Genomic DNA, 17006 nt, shown 5'->3' with positions numbered 1-17006 from the left:
CAGAGTGAGATCCTGTCTCAACAACAACAACAACAACAAGTAGAATCAAAGGTCAGAGTGATTCAATGGCTGGCTTGAAGATGGATAAGGGCCACAAGCCGTGGAATGTGGGTGGCCTTTAGAAGCTGGAAGAGGCAAGGAACACATTTTATCCTAGAGCCGCCGGGAAGAATGCGGCTCTGCAGAAACCTTGATTTTTAGCCCTGTTCTGACTTGCAGGACTGTAAAATACTGTGTATTGTTTAAGTGGTTAAGTTGTTACAGCAGCAATGGGAACTGAACACAACACCCAACACACACACACACACACACACAGACACACACACTCAGCATTTGAAATATGCCTTGCGGACTTTTCCTCATCTAGCTAAATATATCCAGCTGTATAGAGAAAAGTGGTGTCTGGGGGGCTGGGGTTTGGTCATTCAGAGCCCAGAGCTGCCAGAGCCTGTCCAGGCACGTTCTGAGGAGAGAGAGTTGGAGCCAATAGATTTCCAGTATCTCTAGAGCTGCTGGTCAGGGTGGCCCCCGTGGAATGTATTTGGCTCCCCCAATCTGATGCCAAAAACATCCATTTTTTTTCTGGCTCTGAATCCAAGGCTACTCATGGGGAGAGAATGCACTGGTCTGGCCAGTGATAAAATGCTGGTCTCTGCTGCACATTCACCTTGGCCTGTGCACTGACAGTAATAGCAACATGTGTTGAGAACTTACTCTGTGCCAACACTTTGCATGGGGGATCTCATGGAATTCTTACCAGGACTTCGTGCAGCTGGCTCTGCTTGACTGTAGGCTGTCAGTGTGACCTTCAGAGTGACCAGCAAAGCCTGGGATTTGGTTGCCCAATTGCAGCTCTGTGCTGAGAAGGCCTCAGGGTGCCAGCATGAATACCCTTGGGGAGTAACACATCCATTTCTGTCTTAGTTCAGGCTGCTATAAAAAAATACCGTAGACTGGGTGGCTGAAGTAGCAGAATTTTATTTATCATGGTTTTGGAGGCTGAGATGTCCAAGTTCAAGGTGCTGGAAGATTCAGTATCTGGTGGGGACACTCTTTTTGCTTTGCAGAGGGCTGTGTTCTTGTTGTATCCTCACATGGCAGAGAGGGGGAGAGCTAGCTACCGATTGATTGAAAGAGAGAGAGAGAGGCCTGTCTTACGTTTCTTCTCTTCTTTTTTTTTTTTTTTTTTTGAGACGGAGTCTCGCTCTGTCGCCCAGGCTGGAGTGCAGTGGCGTGATCTCGGCTCACTGCAAGCTCTCGGCTCACTGCAAGCTCCGCCTCCCGGGTTCCCACCATTCTCCTGCCTCAGCCTCCCGAGTAGCTGGGACTACAGGCGCCCGCCACCACATCCGGCTAATTTTTTTGTATTTTTAGTAGAGACGGGGTTTCACTGTGTTAGCCAGGATGGTCTCCATCTCCTGACCTCGTGATCCGCCCACCTCAGCCTCCCAAAGTGCTGGGATTACAGGCGTGAGCCATCATGCCTGGCCTGTTTCTTCTCTTTTCATAATTTTTTCTTTTTTTTTTTTTTTGCTTTTTTTCCCTCTCTTTTCTTGTTTTCTTCTTGTGTTTCTTCTTAAAAGGGAACTAATCCCATTCATGAGAGCCCCACCATCATGACCTAATCACCTCTCAAAGGTCTCATCTCTTAATACCATCCCATTAGGGATTAGGTTTCAACATATTAATTTTGGGGAGGACACAAACATTCAGTTTATAGTAACTTTCATCTTTCTCTTTCTTGATTTCTGTAGTTGGAATTCCTGAAAGCTGCCTTGACTCCTGCTAGAACAATGTGGGACATAAATAAACAAGTAGATGGTAATTAAAATATCTGACTGTTGGGTGGACACAAACTGGTCCTCTAATCCTAACCTCACACTAAATTTTAGCGTGATTCTCCCCTTGATCTCTGACCCTGGTTCTATACTGACTGCTAATCCCACATGGAGTGGGACAACCTACTCTCAGTTGACATGAATAGTTTATTGAGGGATTGGTTGTGCCAGATGCTAGTCGTAAGTGTTTTACATTATTCATGGATTTAATCTTCCCAACGGCCCTAGGGATAGGCATTATTATAACTTCTGTTTTAGAATGAATGATTATATAGTCTTTTCATTGTGATTTATTTTTGAGACAGGGCCACACCTTGTCACCCAGGCTGGAGGGCAGTGCCGTGATCTCGGCTCACTGCAGTCTCAACCTCTCAGGCTCAAGTGTTCCCCACCTCAGTCTCCTGAGTAGCTGGGACTACAGGCACATGCCACCATGCCTAGCTAATTTTTTTTTTTAATGTTTGGTAGAGATGGGGTTTCACCATGTTGCCTAAGCTAGTCTTAAACTGTTGGACGATGTTTCTGCCTCAGCCTCCCAACCAAAGTGCTGGGATTACAGGTGTGAGCCACCATGCCCAACTGTATTTTTTTTTTTTTTTTTTTTTTTGAGATAGAGTCTCGCTCTGTCACCGGGGCTGGAGTGCAGGGGCCTGATCTCAGCTCACTGCAAGCTCCGCCTCCCGGGTTTACGCCATTCTCCCGCCTCAGCCTCCCGAGTAGCTGGGACTGCAGGCGCCCGCTACCTCGCCCAGCTAGTTTTTTGTATTTTTTAGTAGAGACGGGGTTTCACCGTGTTAGCCAGGATGGTCTCGATCTCTTGACCTCGTGATCTGCCCGTCTCGGCCTCCCAAAGTGCTGGGATTACAGGCCTGAGCGACCGCGCCCGGCCTTTTTTTTTTTTTTTTTGAGATGGAGTCTTGCTCTGTCGCCCAGGCTGGAGTGCAGTGGTGTGATCTTGGCTCACTGCAAGCTCCGCCTCCTGAGTTCACACCATTCTCCTGCCTCATCTTCCCAAGTAGCTGGGACCACAGTCACCCGCCACCATGCCCGGATAATTTTTTGTATTTTTAGGAGCGACAGGGTTTCACCAAGGATGGTCTCGTTCTCCTGACCTCGTGATCCGCCCGCCTCGGCCTCACAAAGTGCTGGGATTACGGGCATGAGCCACAGTGCCTGGCCACCCAGCTGTATTTTTAAAGTATTAGTTGAGCTTCAGACTGTTTGAAATAGATACAAATAATATATTAAATTAATTAATTCATTCACTCATTCATTCACCAAAAATGTATCGCGTTCCTGCTTTCTACAAGGCCAAGGGTCAAGTCCTGGGGATACCAGAAGATAAGGCAGATGCAGGAGGGGGCTCCAACCTGCAAAGCTGATGGCCCAGTTTCATCTCCTCCCCATCTGCTTCAGCTCAGTGGCAGCTCCCTTCCCAGGTGAGATATCGAGGGGTACCATGTTGACTTCTTAGTTTCAGGCAAAAGCCTTTTCCCAGACCCTCCTTCCACTCTAGGGAACAGAAGAGTCAGGGAGGTGCTAAGAAACAGAAGTGAAACTTCATTAGATGATCTGGTGAATTTGAATGCATTGTCATCTTCAGAGCTGGGGGTGAAAGGGCATGGGCTTGGCTACCACTTCTGAGAGCAGCACATGGGCTTTGCACAGGGGACAGGTGCTGGGGCTATGCCCAAGTGGGTACCAAGACCAGCAAGTGTCCCTTGCATGTCCATCTTCCCTTTTCTCACAGGAAGGGCAGGTGGATGGGAAGTCAGGCTGTTTTAACTTAGCTGTTTCCCTAGCAGCAAACTCAGCAGGTGTCAGCAACTATTTGTTGAATGAACAGATGAACCTCACTTGGGTTTCAAGCCCAGCTGGGCAGTTTAGCAGCTGTGTGGCCCTGAGAAAACTGCTTTCTTCTCTGAGTTTTCCCTTTGTCATCCATCAAGAGAGGATGGTGAAACCTACTAGTGTTTATTCAGTATTTCAATCTTGTAAAAAAAAAAAAAAAGCGCTTTTTTAAATGTAAAATAAACATAGATAAAGAAAATCACCAAGACAAATGTATGGTTTAGAGTTATAAAGCAAATTTCTTTGTAACCACTGCCCAATTTAAGATATAAAACTTTGCAAGCACCCTCCCCAAGTTTCCCTTCCCAATCTTAGCCCCCTTACTCCCTCCACCATGAACTAGTAACATGACTTTTATAGTAATCACTTTCTGGCAATACTTTGTTTTATCACCTAAGTGTGTATTTCTAGATACTATTGCTTAGACTTGCTCCCAAAGAAAAAGATACATCCTTGTAGTCCCAGCTACTCAGGAGGCTGAGATAGGAGAATCACCTGAGCCTAGAGAGGTTGAGGCTGCAGTGAGCCGTGATTGTGCCACTGCACTCTAGCAGAGGCAACAGGGTGAGATCCTGTCTCAAAAAAGAGATTTTTTTTTTTCTTTTGAGATGGAGTCTCGCTCTGTTGCCCAGGCTGCAGTGCAGTGGTGCGATCTCCGCTCACTACAAGCCCTGCCTCCCGGGTTCATGCCATTCTCCTGCCTCAGCCTCCTGAGTAGCTGGGACTACAGGCACCTGCCACCACACCCAGCTAATTTTTTGTATTTTTACTAGAGACGGGGTTTCACTGTGTTAGCCAGGATGGTCTCAATCCCCTGACCTCGTGATCCGCCCACCTCAGCCTCCCAAAGTGCTGGGATTACAGGTGGGAGCCACCATGCCCGGCCAAGAGATATATCTTTAAAGCCTCTTTTATTTATTTATTATTTATTTCACTTTTTTTTCTTTTTAAAGAAATGGAGTCTTGCTTTGTCATCCAGGCTGGAGTGCAGGGGTGCCGTCACAGATAATTGTAGCCTTGGACTCCTGAACTCAAGTGATCCTCATGTCCCAGCCTCCTCGGTAGCTGGGACTACAGGTGCATGCCATCATTCATGCCTTGCTTAAGGTCTCTTTTAATCTATAAGTTTCCCCCTACCCTTCTTTTCCTTATCAGTTATCCGTTTAGCCGGTAGAGTTTCCCACAATCTGCATTTTGCTGACTGCATTGTCACCATGCAGGTCTATGTGTTCCTCTGTCCTCTGTGCTTCCTGCAGCTTGGCACCTGAACTCAGAGGCTTGATCAGACTTGGGGCCAGTCCCTTTGGCCACATTCTCAGTAGGCTTGTGTTTCATCCGGAAGCACATTATGTTGGATCATCCTCCTTTTATGTTGGCAACTGCTGATGCTCGTCATGGGTAAGTCCGTTAATTCATCGGGGATAGCAAAGTGATAGCATTCCAGTCCTATCTTTTCTTTTTCATGTATGAGGAGGAATACTTTTAGAAAGTGACACTCCCCCTCACTTACTGTGTTACTCGGTGGTACAATTCATATAGGAAAGGCAGAATAAATGCTTGATTCTATTTACCAATGTTCAAGAGAATTAATTAGTTCTTTGTCATTATTTGAAAGAGACCAATAAGATTTCTTTTCAATATCATTATAAGCTCTAGGATTTAACCATATTTGATGAATTACAATCAGTTATAAGAATTATTCTTTTTTGGCTGGGCGCAGTGGCTCATGCCTGTACTCCTAGCACTTAGGGAGGCTGAAACAGGAGGCTCACTTGAACCCAGGAGTTCAAGATCAGCCTGGACAACACAGTGAAACCTCATCTCTGCAAAAGATACAAAAATTAGCTGGGCACAGTGGTGTGTACCTGTAGTCTCAGCTACTCAGGAGGCTGAGGTGGGAGGATTGATTGAGCCCAGGAGGTCGAGATTGCAATGAGCTGTGATGGTGCCATTGAGCCTGGGTGAGAGAGCGAGACCCTGTCTCAAAACAACAACATGAGGCTGGGGCATGAGGATCACTTGAGTTCAGGAGTTCAAGGCTACAGTGATCTGTGATGGCACCCCTGTACTCCAGCCTGGGTGACAAAGCGAGACTCCATTTCTTTAAAAACAACAACAAAAAAGTGAAATAAATAAGAGAGAGCGAGACCCTGTCTCAAAAAACAACAACAAAGAGAACAAAGAGTTCTTCTTTTTTTATTGACTCTTTTTTTTTTTTTCAGATAGAGTCTGGCTCTGTTACTCAGGCTGGCTGGAGTGCAGTGGCACCGTCTTGACTCACTGCAGCCTCCACCTCCTGGGTTCAAGCGATCCTCATGCCCCAGTCCCCCGAGTAACTGGGATTACAGGCACACGCCACAATGCCCAGCCAACTTTGGTATTTTTAATATAGACGGGGTTTCACCATGTTGGCCAGGGTAGTCTCAAACTCCTGGTCTCAAGTTATCTGCCTGCCTTGGCCTCCCAAAGTGCTGGGATTACAGCCATGAGCCACCACACCCCACCAAGAATTCTTTTTTAAAAAAAGTTTTTAAAATTAATTTAAGCCACAGTTTCTATAAGAATTACTCTTTTTGAAACCCAAATGGTCCCATTCTTGCCAGTGAGAGCCTCTTTAGGTTGGCTCTTGAGTCCTTTTGCTATAACCCTAGTTGTCTCTGAGACAGTCATCTCTGATGCCATGCTTTCTGTATGACAGGATGTACCAAATTCATCTGCATTCATAATGTTCTGCTCCAGACCTGGAATCAGCTTTTTCTCCAGGAAGTCCTTTTCTTTTTATATATTTTTTGAGATGGGGTCTCACTCTGTCACCCAAGCTGGAGTGCAGTGGTGCCATTATGGCTCACTGCAGCCTTGACCTCCTGGGCTCAATTGATCTTCCCACCTTAGCCTCCTGAGTAGCTGGGACTACAGGCATGCACCAATATGCCCAGCTAATTTTTGTATTTTCTGTAGAGAGGGGTTTTCTCCATGTTGCCCAGGCTGGTCTTGAACTCCTGGGCTCAAGCAATCCACCTGCCTTGGCCTCCTAAAGTGCTGGGATTACAGGGGTGAGCCACTGTGCCTGGCCCCTTTTTATTTTTAAATGGAAAATAGGGTTTCATGACCACTGTCTGGATGTTAGGGATGCAAATGGCTACTTATTTGGTTATTAGGAAATGTATTTTATCACACACACACCTTTCAGCCAGAAACCAGGAGGATAGCACCCTGAGTTCATACTAATAATTCCAATTCACACTTAGGTTTTTCACTTAATCTTTTCTATATTACATCTCTCCTTTCTTCCATATTGAGAATCAGAACCTCAATAATACAGGAGATGATAGAATTAAAATAATCTGTAATTATTTATTTTCTTTATCCCACATTACACACGCAATGGTCTCAAGATGACAGCAGTAATAGCATCAACAAGATAATTACTGGAAACAGTTTAAAACATTTTTTTTTTTTGAATGTGCTCTTCCCATTATTCCTATTTCAAAAGTGGTCTTATAGGGCAGTGGTCCCCAACCTTTTTGGCATCAAGGACCAGTTTTGTGGAAGACAGTTTTTCCACGGATAGGGGTAGGGGATGGTTTTGGGATGATTCAAGCACATTGCATTTATTTATTTATTTTTCTCCTTTCTCTAATTCTTTTTTTTTATTTTTTATTTTTTATTTTTATTATACTTTAAGTTCTAGGGTACATGTGCATAACATGCAGGTTTGTTACATATGTATACTTGTGCCATGTTGGTGTGCTGCACCCATCAACTCGTCAGCACCCATCAATTCATCATTTATATCAGGTATAACTCCCCAGTGCAATCCCTCCCCCCTCCCCCCTCCCCATGATAGGCCCCAGTGTGTGATGTTCCCCTTCCCGAGTCCAAGTGATGTCATTGTTCAGTTCCCACCTATGAGTGAGAACATGCTGTGTTTGGTTTTCTCTTCTTGTGATAGTTTGCTAAGAATGATGGTTTCCAGCTGCATCCATGTCCCTACAAAGGACGCAAACTCATCCTTTTTTATGGCTGCATAGCATTCCATGGTGTATATGTGCCACATTTTCTTAATCCAGTCTGTCACTGATGGACATTTGGGTTGATTCCAAGTCTTTGCTATTGTGAATAGTGCCGCAATAAACATACGTGTGCATGTGTCTTTGTAGTAGCATAATTTATAATCCTTTGGGTATATACCCAGTAGTGGGATGGCTGGGTCATATGGTACATCTAGTTCTAGATCCTTGAGGAATTGCCATACTGTTTTCCATAATGGTTGAACTAGTTTACAATCCCACCAACAGTGTAAAAGTGTTCCTATTTCTCCACATCCTCTCCAACACCTGTTGTTTCCTGATTTTTTAATGATTGCCATTCTAACTGGTGTGAGATGGTATCTCATTGTGGTTTTGATTTGCATTTATCTGATGGCGAGTGATGATGAGCATTTTTTCATGTGTCTGTTGGCTGTATGAATGTCTTCTTTTGAGAAATGTCTGTTCATATCCTTTCCCCGCGCATTGCATTTATTATGCTCTCTATTTCTATTATTATCACATTGTAATAGATAATGAAATAATTATACAACTCTCCATAATGTAGAATCAGTGGGAGCCCTCGCTTGTTTTCTTGTAACTAGATGGTTCCATCTGGGGATGATGGGAGACAGTGATAGATCATCGGGCATTAGAATCTCACAAGGAGCCTGCAACCTAGATCCCCTGCATGCATGGTTCACAATAGGGTTCACACTCCTGTGAGAATCTAATTTGCTGCCACTGATTTGACGAGATGTGCAGCTCAGGCGGTAATGAGAAATGGGGATCAGCTGTAAATACAGATGAAGCTTCGCTTGCTTGCCTGCTGCTTACCTCCTGCTGTGCAGCGTGGTTCCTAACAGGCCACAGACCAGTACCAGTCCATGGCCGGGGGTTGGGGACCACTGTTGTAGGAGGTGGAGCAAGATGGCTGAATAGAAGCCTTCATCTCCCCATCCCCCACAGGAACATAAAATTTAACAACTATCTATACACAAAAAAGCACCTTCATCATAAGAACCAAAAAGTGGGCGAGCACTCACAGTACCTGGTTTTAACTTCATACCAGTGAAAGAGGCAAAGAAGAGGGTAGGGAAGACAGTCTTGAGTTGCTGATGCCACCTGTCCCCATGCCATGGCAGTGGCTGTGTGGCGTGGAGAGAGAATCTCTGTGCTTAGAAGAGGGAGAGCGCAGCTATTGTGAGACATTGCGTTGAATTTGATGCTGCTTTGTCACAATGAAAGTAAAACTGAACTGAATTCAGCTGATGGCTGATGATGGAGAGAATATTTAGACCAGCCCTAGCCAGAGGAGAATTGCCCAAGGGAGTTGCCAAACCCAGTGTATGGAACTTGAGTTTCAGCAAACCTCACCACCAGGGGGGTAAAGTGCTCTGGGCTGTAAATAAACTTGAACGGCAGTCAAGGTCACAAGGACTGCAGTTCCTAGGCAAGTCCTAGTGCTGAGCTGGGCTCAGAATCAGTGGACATGGAGGGCACATGACCTACTGAGACACCAGCTGGGGCAGCTAAGGGAGTACTTGCACCACCCCTCCCCCAGCTCCAGGCAGCACAGCTTGCAACTCCAAAAGAGACTTCTTCCTTCCACTTGAGTTGCGGAGATGGAAGTTGAGTTGCTTCTTGGATGCCGGCTCAGCCACAGTAGGATAGGGTACCTGTTAGGGTAATGAGGTCCCCATTCCAGGGCCTATCTCTCAGATGATATTTCTTGACACACCCTAGGCTAGAAGGGAGCCTACTGCTTTGAAGGGAAGGACTCAGTCCTGGCAGGATTCATTACCTGCTGATTAAAGAGTCCTGGAACCTTGAAAACCCAGCAGCGATACCTTGGTATCTATCATGGGCCTTGGGTGAGACTCTGAGACATGCTGGCTTCAGGTGAGACCCTGCACATTTCTAGCTGCGGTGGCTATGGTGAGAACCACAGCGAGAACTCCTGCTTGAGTAAAGCAGAGGAAAAAGTAAAGGGGACTTTGTCTTATACCTTAGATACTAGCTCAGCCACAGTGGACTAGAGCATAAAGAGGGTTCTTGGGGTCCCTGGTTTCAGGCCTTGCCTTTTAGATGCCATTTCTGGACCTGCTTTGGGTGGGAGGGAAACCCACTGCCCTGAAGGATGAGTCCCAGGCCTGGCAACATTCACTACAATGTAGTGAATGTTGGGGAGGGAAGTGTAGGAAGGATTACATCTTGTGGTTTGAGTGCCAGTTCAGCTGCAGTAGAATAGAACACCAGGTAGATTTCTAAGCTTTTTGACTCCAGCCTCTCGTTCCCAGACAGCATCTCTGCACCTGCTTGGGGCCTGGGGGAACTGGCTGCCTTGAAGGGAAGAACATAAGCCTGGCTGGCTTTGCCACCTCCTGATTGTAGAACCCTAGGGCCTTGAGCAAACATAGGCAGTAGCCAGGTAGTGGTTACAACAGGCCTTGGGCAAGACTTAATGCTGTACTGGCTTCAGATCTGACCCAGCACAGTCCCAGCGATGGCGACAACAGGTGTGCTTGTGTCACTCCTCCCTCAGCTCTAGGCAGCTCAGCACACAGAGAGATAGTCTCCATTTGTTTGGGAGAAAGTAAGGGAAGAGAACAAGAATCTCTGCCTAGTAATCCAGAGAATTCTTCTGGATCTTATCCAAGGCTACCAAAGTAGTACCTCTACAACTCTGCAAGAACCACAGCATTACTGGGCTTGGGGTGTCCCTTAATGCAGATATATTTGCAGTAACCAAACACTTAGATCACAACACCCAAGTCCCTTTGAATACGTGGAAAACCTTGTCCTTCCACAATACTGGTCCTTCACAGTCTGGGCTTGCTTGTACCTGTCCACAAGAAAGGCAAGTACAAACAACCCAGACTGTGAAGAGTACAACAGATACCTAACTCTTAAATGCACAGTCACTGACAAACACCCACAAGCATAAAGACCATCCAGGAAAACATGGCATCACCAAACAAACTAAATAAGGCAGTGGGGACCAATCCTGGAGAGACAGAGATACGTGACTTTTCAGACAGAATTCAAAATAGCTGTTTTGAGGAAACTCAAAGAAATGCAAGAAAAACCAGGGAAGGAATTCAGAATTCTATCAGATAAATTTAATAAACAGATTGAAATAATTAAAAAGAATCAGGCAGAAAGTCTAGAGTTGAAAAATGCAATTGACATGCTGAAGAATGCACCAGAGTCCCTTAATACCTGAATTGATCAAGCAGAAGAAAGAATTAGTGAGCTTGAAGACAGGCTATTTGAAAATGCACAGTTAGAGGAGACAAAAGAAAAAAGAATAAAAAAAGAATAAGGCATATCTACAAGATCTAGAAAATAGCCTCAAAAGGGCAAATCTAAGAGTTACTCAGCTTAAAGAGGAGGTAGATAAAGAGATAGGGGTAGAAAGTTTATTCAAAAGGATAATAACAGATAACTTCCCAAACCTAGAAAAAGATACCAATATCTAAGTATGATAAGGTTATAGAATACCAAGCAGATTTAACCCAAAGACTACCTCAAGGCACTTAATAATCAAACTCCCAAAAGTCAAGGATAAAGGACCCTAAAAGCAGCAAGAGAAAAGAAAGAAATAACAAAAAACTGAGTTCCAATATGTCTGACCACAGACTTTTCAGTGGAAACCTTACAGGACTGGAGAACGTGGCATGACATATTTAAAGTGCTGAAGAAAAATGAGCTTTTTACCCTAGAATACTATATCAGATGAAAATATCCTTCAAACATGAAAGAGAAATATTTTCCCAGACAAACAAAAGCTGAGGAATTTCATCAACACCACACCTGTTCTACAAGAAATGCTAAAGGAAATACTTCAATCAGAAAGTAAAGGACATTAATGAGCAATAAGAACTCATTTGAAGGTACAAGACTCACTGGTAGTAGTAAATACACAGAAAACCAGAATGTTATAACACTATAACTGTAGTGTGTTATACTGCTGTTAAGTAGAAAGACTGAGAGATGAACCAGTAAAAATAATGACTACAAAAGCTTTTCAAGACATAGGCAGTACAGTAAGACATAAATTGAAACAAAAAGTTGAAAGCAGGGGAATGAAGTATAAAGTCTTTATTAGTTTTCTTTTTGCTTATTAGTTTATGCAAGCACTATGAAATTGCTATCAGCTTAAAATGATGGGTTATAAGATAGTATTTGCAAGCCTCTTGGTAACCTCAAATCAAAAGCATACAATGGATACACAAAAAATGAAAAGCAAGAAATTAAATCATACCACCAGAAAAAAACACCTTCACTAAAAGGAAGACAGAAAAAAAAGGAAAGAAGGAAGAGAAGACCACAGAACAAAAATAACAAAATAGCAGAAGTAAGTCCTTACTCATCAATAACATTAAATATAAATGGACTAAATTCTCTAATCAAAAGACGTAGAATGGCTGAATGAATTAAAAAAAAAAGACCCAATGATCTGTTGCCTACAAGAAACATACATCACACACAGACTGAAAATAAAGGGATGGAAAATAATATTCCATGCCTCTTAAACCAGAAAAAGAGCAGGAGTCACTATACTTATATCAGACAAAATAGATTTCAAGACAAAAACTATAAGAAGAGACAAATAAGGTCACCATATAATGATAAATGAGTTAATGCAGTAAGAGGATATAACAATTGTAAATATATATGTACCCAACATTGAAGCACCCAGGTATATAAACCAAATACTATTTGAGTTAAAGAGAGAGATAGACTCCAATACAATAATAGCTGGAGACTTCAACATCCCACTTTTAGCATTGGACAGATCTTCCAGACAGAAAAATCAACAAAGAAACATTGAACTTAATCTGTACTGTAGACCAAATGGACTTAATAGATATTTACAGAACATTTCATCCAGTGGCTGCAGAATATGTATTCTTTTCCTCAGCACATGGATCATTCTTGATGATATACCATATGTTAGAACACAAAACAGATCTTGAAACCTTCAAAAAAGTTGAAAAATATATCAAGCATCTTTTTGACCACAATGAAAACTAGAAATCAATAACAAGAGGAATTTTGGAAACTATAAAAACACATGGAAATTAAACAATATGCTCCTGAATGACCAGTGGGTCAATAATGAAATTAAGGAGGAAATAAAAAAATTTCTTGAAACAAATGATAATGGAAACATAACATACCAAAACCTATGGGATACAGCGAAAGCAGTACTAAGAGAGAAAGTTATAGTTATAACACCTACATCAAAAAAGAAGAAAAACTTCAAATAAACAATTTAATGATACATCTTAAATAACTGGAAAAGCAAAAGCAAACCAAACCTAAAATTAGTAGAAGACAAGAAATAATAACGATCGAACAGAAATAAAGGAAATTGAAACAAAAGAAAAAAACAATTCGAAAGATAAACAAGGTTTTTTTGAAAGATAAAATTGACAAACCTTTAGACAGACAATTGAAGAATAAAAGGGAGAAGACAAAAAAATAATATCAGAGATGAGAAGGGAGATGTTACAACTGATACTGCAGAAATTCAAAGGATAGTTAATGGCTAGTATGAGCAAATATATGCTAATAAATTGGAAAATCTAGAAGAAATGGATAAATTTCCAGATACATACAATCTACCAAGATTCAATCATGAGGATCCAAAATGTGGCCGGTTGCGGTGGCTCAAGCCTGTAATCCCAGCACTTTGGGAAGCCGAGGTGGGCGGATCATGACGTCAGGAGACTGAGAACGTCCTGGCTAACACAGTGAAACCCTGTATCTACTAAAAATGCAAAAAATTAGCCAGGCGTGGTGGCAGGGCATCTGTAGTCCCAGCTACTTGGGAGGCTGAGGCAGGAGAATGGTGTGAACCTAGGAGGCGGAGCTTGCAGTGAGCCGAGATGGGGCCACTGCACTCCAACCTGGGTAACAGAGAGAGACTCCGTCTCAAAACAAACAAACAAACAAACAAACAAACAAAACCTGACTGGACCAGTAACAAGTAATGAAATAGAAACTGTAGTAAAAAGTCTCGCAGCACAGAAAATCTTGGGACCAGATGGCTTCACTGCTGCATTCTACAAAACATTTAAAGAACTAATACCAATCCTACTCAAACTGTTCCAAAAACTAGAGAAGGGAGGAATACTTCCAAACTTATTCTATGTGGCCAGAATTGCCCTGATAGCAAAACCAGACAAAGACACATCAAAACAAACAAACAAACAACAACAACAAACAAAAACTACAGGCCAATATCCCTGATGAATTTTAATGCAAAAATCCTCAACAAAATATTAGCAACCAAAATTGAGCAACACATTAAAAAGATCATTCCTTATGACTAAGTGGGATTTATCCCAGTGATGCAAAGATGGTTCAACATATGCAAGTAAATCAATGTGGTACATTGTATCACAGAATGAAGGACAAAAATCATAAGATCATTTCAATTGATGCTGAAAAAGCATTTGATAAAATTCAACAGCCCTTCATGATAAAAACCCTCAAAAAACCTGGGTATAGAAGGACATACCTCAACATAATAAAATCTGTATACAACAGACCCATAGCTAGTACCATACTGAATGGGGAAAAACTGAAAGCCTTTCCTCTAGGATTTGAAGCACAACAAGGATGGCCACTTTCATCACTGTTATTCAACATAGTACTGGAAATCCTATCTAGAACAATCAGACAGGAGAAAGAAAGAAAGGGCATCCAAATTGGAAAGAAATAATTCAAATTATCTTTGTTTTCAGATTATATAATCTTTATATTTGAAAAAAATCTAATGACTCCACCAAAAAAACTATTAGAACTGATAAACAAATTCAATAAAGCTGCAGGATACAAAAACACATACAAAAGTCAGTAGCATTTCTATTTGCAAACAGCGAACAACCTGAAAAAGAATTCAAGAAATTAATCTTATTTACAACAGCTACAAATAAAACAAAATACCTGGGAATTAACTTAACCAAAGAAGTGAAAGATCTCTGCAATTAAAATGATAAAATACTGATGCAAGAAACTGAAGAGGACACAAGGAAATGGAAAGATATTTCATATTCATGGATTGGGAGAATCAATATTGTTAAAATGTCCATACTACCCAAAGGAATCTACAGATTCAATGCAATTCCTATCAAAATACCAATGACATTCTTCACAGAAATAGAATAAACAATCCTAAAATTTATATGGAACCACAAAAGACCCAGAATAGCCAAAGTGATCCTGAGCAAAAAGAACAAAACTGGAAGAATCACATTACCTGACTTCAAATTATATTACATAGCTATAGGAACCAAAACAGCATAGTACTGGCATAAAAACAGACACATATACTAGTGGAGCAGAATAGAGAACCCCTGAATGAATCCATATATCTAGAGAGAACTCATTTTTGGCAAAGGTACCAATAACATACATTGGGGGAAAGGACCGTCTCTTCAATAAATGGTGCCGGGAAAAGTGGATATCCACATGCAGGAGAATGAAACTAGATTCCTGTCTTTCACCATATAGCAAAATCAAATCCAAATCGATTAAAGACTTAAATCTAAGACCTCAAACTATGAAACCACAAAAAGAAAACATTGAGGAAACTCTCCAGGACACTGGAGTGGTAAAAGATTTCTCAAGTAATAATAACCCACAAGCACAGGCAACTAAAGCAAAAATGGACAAATGGGATCACATCAAGTTAAAAAAACTTCTACACAGCAAAGGAAACAACAAAGTGAAGACACAACCCATAGAATGGGAGAAAATATTTGCAAACTACCCATCTCACAAGGGATTAATAACTAGATATATAAGGAGCTCAAATAATTCTATAGAAAAAAATCTAATAATTCTATTAAAAATGGGCAAAATATCTGAATAGACATTTCCCAAATGAAGACATATAAATAGCAAACAGGTATATGAAAAGGTGCTCAAAGTCATTGATCACCAGAGAAATGCCAATCAAAACTACAATGAGATATCATCTCACCCCAGTTAAAATGACTTTTATCCAAAAGACAGGCAATAACAAATGCTGGTGAGGATGTGGAGAAAAGGGACCCCTTGTACACTGCTGGTGGGAATGTAAATTAGTACAACCACTATGGAGAACAAGTTGGAGGTTCCTCAAAAAACTAAAAATAGAGCTACCATACAATCCAGCAATCCCACTGCTGGGTATATACCCAAAATAAAGGAAATCAGTATATGGAAGAGATGTTTGCACTCTCATGTTTACTGCAGCACTATTCACAATAGTCAAGATTTGGAAGCAACTTATGTATCCATCAACAGATGAGTGGATAAAGAAAATGTGGTGCATGTACACAGTGGAATACTATTCAGCCATAAAAAGAATGGTATCCTGTCATTTGCAACAACATGGATGGAACTGGAGGTCATTATGTTAAGTGAAATAAGCTAGGCACAGAAAGACAAACTTCCGGCCAGGCTCTGTGGCTCATGCCTGTAATCCCAGCACTTTGGAAGGCCGTGGCAGGTGGATCATTTGAGGTCAGGAGTTTAAGACCAGCCTGGGCAACATGGTGAAACCCCGTCTCTACTAAAAATAAATATTAGTTGGATGCAGTGGCACGTGCCTGTAATCCTAGCATCTCTGGAGGCTAAGGCAGGAGAATTGCTTGAGTCTGGGAGGCGGAGGTTGCTGTGAGCCAAGATTGTGCCATTGTACTCCAGCCTGGCAACAGAGTGAGACACTCAGCCTCAAAAAAAAAAAAAAAAAAAAAGAAAGACAGACTGCATGTTTTCACTTATCTGTGGGAGCTAAACAATAAAATGATTGAACTCATGGAGACAGAGAGTAGGGTGGTTAATTGGTACAAAAAATTAGGAAGAGTGAATAAGACCTAGTATTTGCGAGCACAACAGGGTGACTATCATAAAAAATAGTTGTACATTTTAAAATAACTAAGAGTAATTGAATTGTTTGTAACACAAAGGATAAATGCTTGAGGTGATGGATACTCCATTTACCCTGATCTGACGATTACACATTGCATGCCTCTATCAAAATATCTCATGTAACCCACAAATATTAATATATGCACTTACGGCCGGGTGCAGTGACTCACGCCTCTAATACCAGCACTTTGACAGGCCAAGGCAGGAGCATCACTTGAGCCCAGGAGTTCGAGGCCAGCCTGCAATATAGTGAGACCTTGTCTCTACAAAAAATAAATAAATAAATAAATAAAAAACCTTAAAAAATAAGCTGGCCACGGTGGTGTGCACCTGTGGTCCCAGCTACTTGGGAAGCTTT

At 42.0% G+C, this 17006-nt stretch overlaps 1 long non-coding RNA gene across 1 annotated transcript in view; it reads right to left on the bottom strand.

Moving 5' to 3' along the window:
• The window catches only part of LOC111553201, a 48547-nt gene extending 39570 nt beyond the window's left edge, over positions 1-8977 (bottom strand). Inside the window, exon 1 of the long non-coding RNA XR_002734849.2 lies at positions 8769-8977. This is a non-coding gene — a long non-coding RNA (uncharacterized LOC111553201). The remainder of the gene's footprint in view (positions 1-8768) is intronic.
• Between the last annotated feature and the right edge of the window lie 8029 nt (positions 8978-17006).

The sequence above is a fragment of the Piliocolobus tephrosceles genome, chromosome 20 (genome assembly GCF_002776525.5).
Source record: "Piliocolobus tephrosceles isolate RC106 chromosome 20, ASM277652v3, whole genome shotgun sequence".
In the NCBI taxonomy this organism is placed as follows: domain Eukaryota; kingdom Metazoa; phylum Chordata; class Mammalia; order Primates; family Cercopithecidae; genus Piliocolobus; species Piliocolobus tephrosceles.
This window is presented reverse-complemented; position numbering and strand designations above follow the sequence as displayed.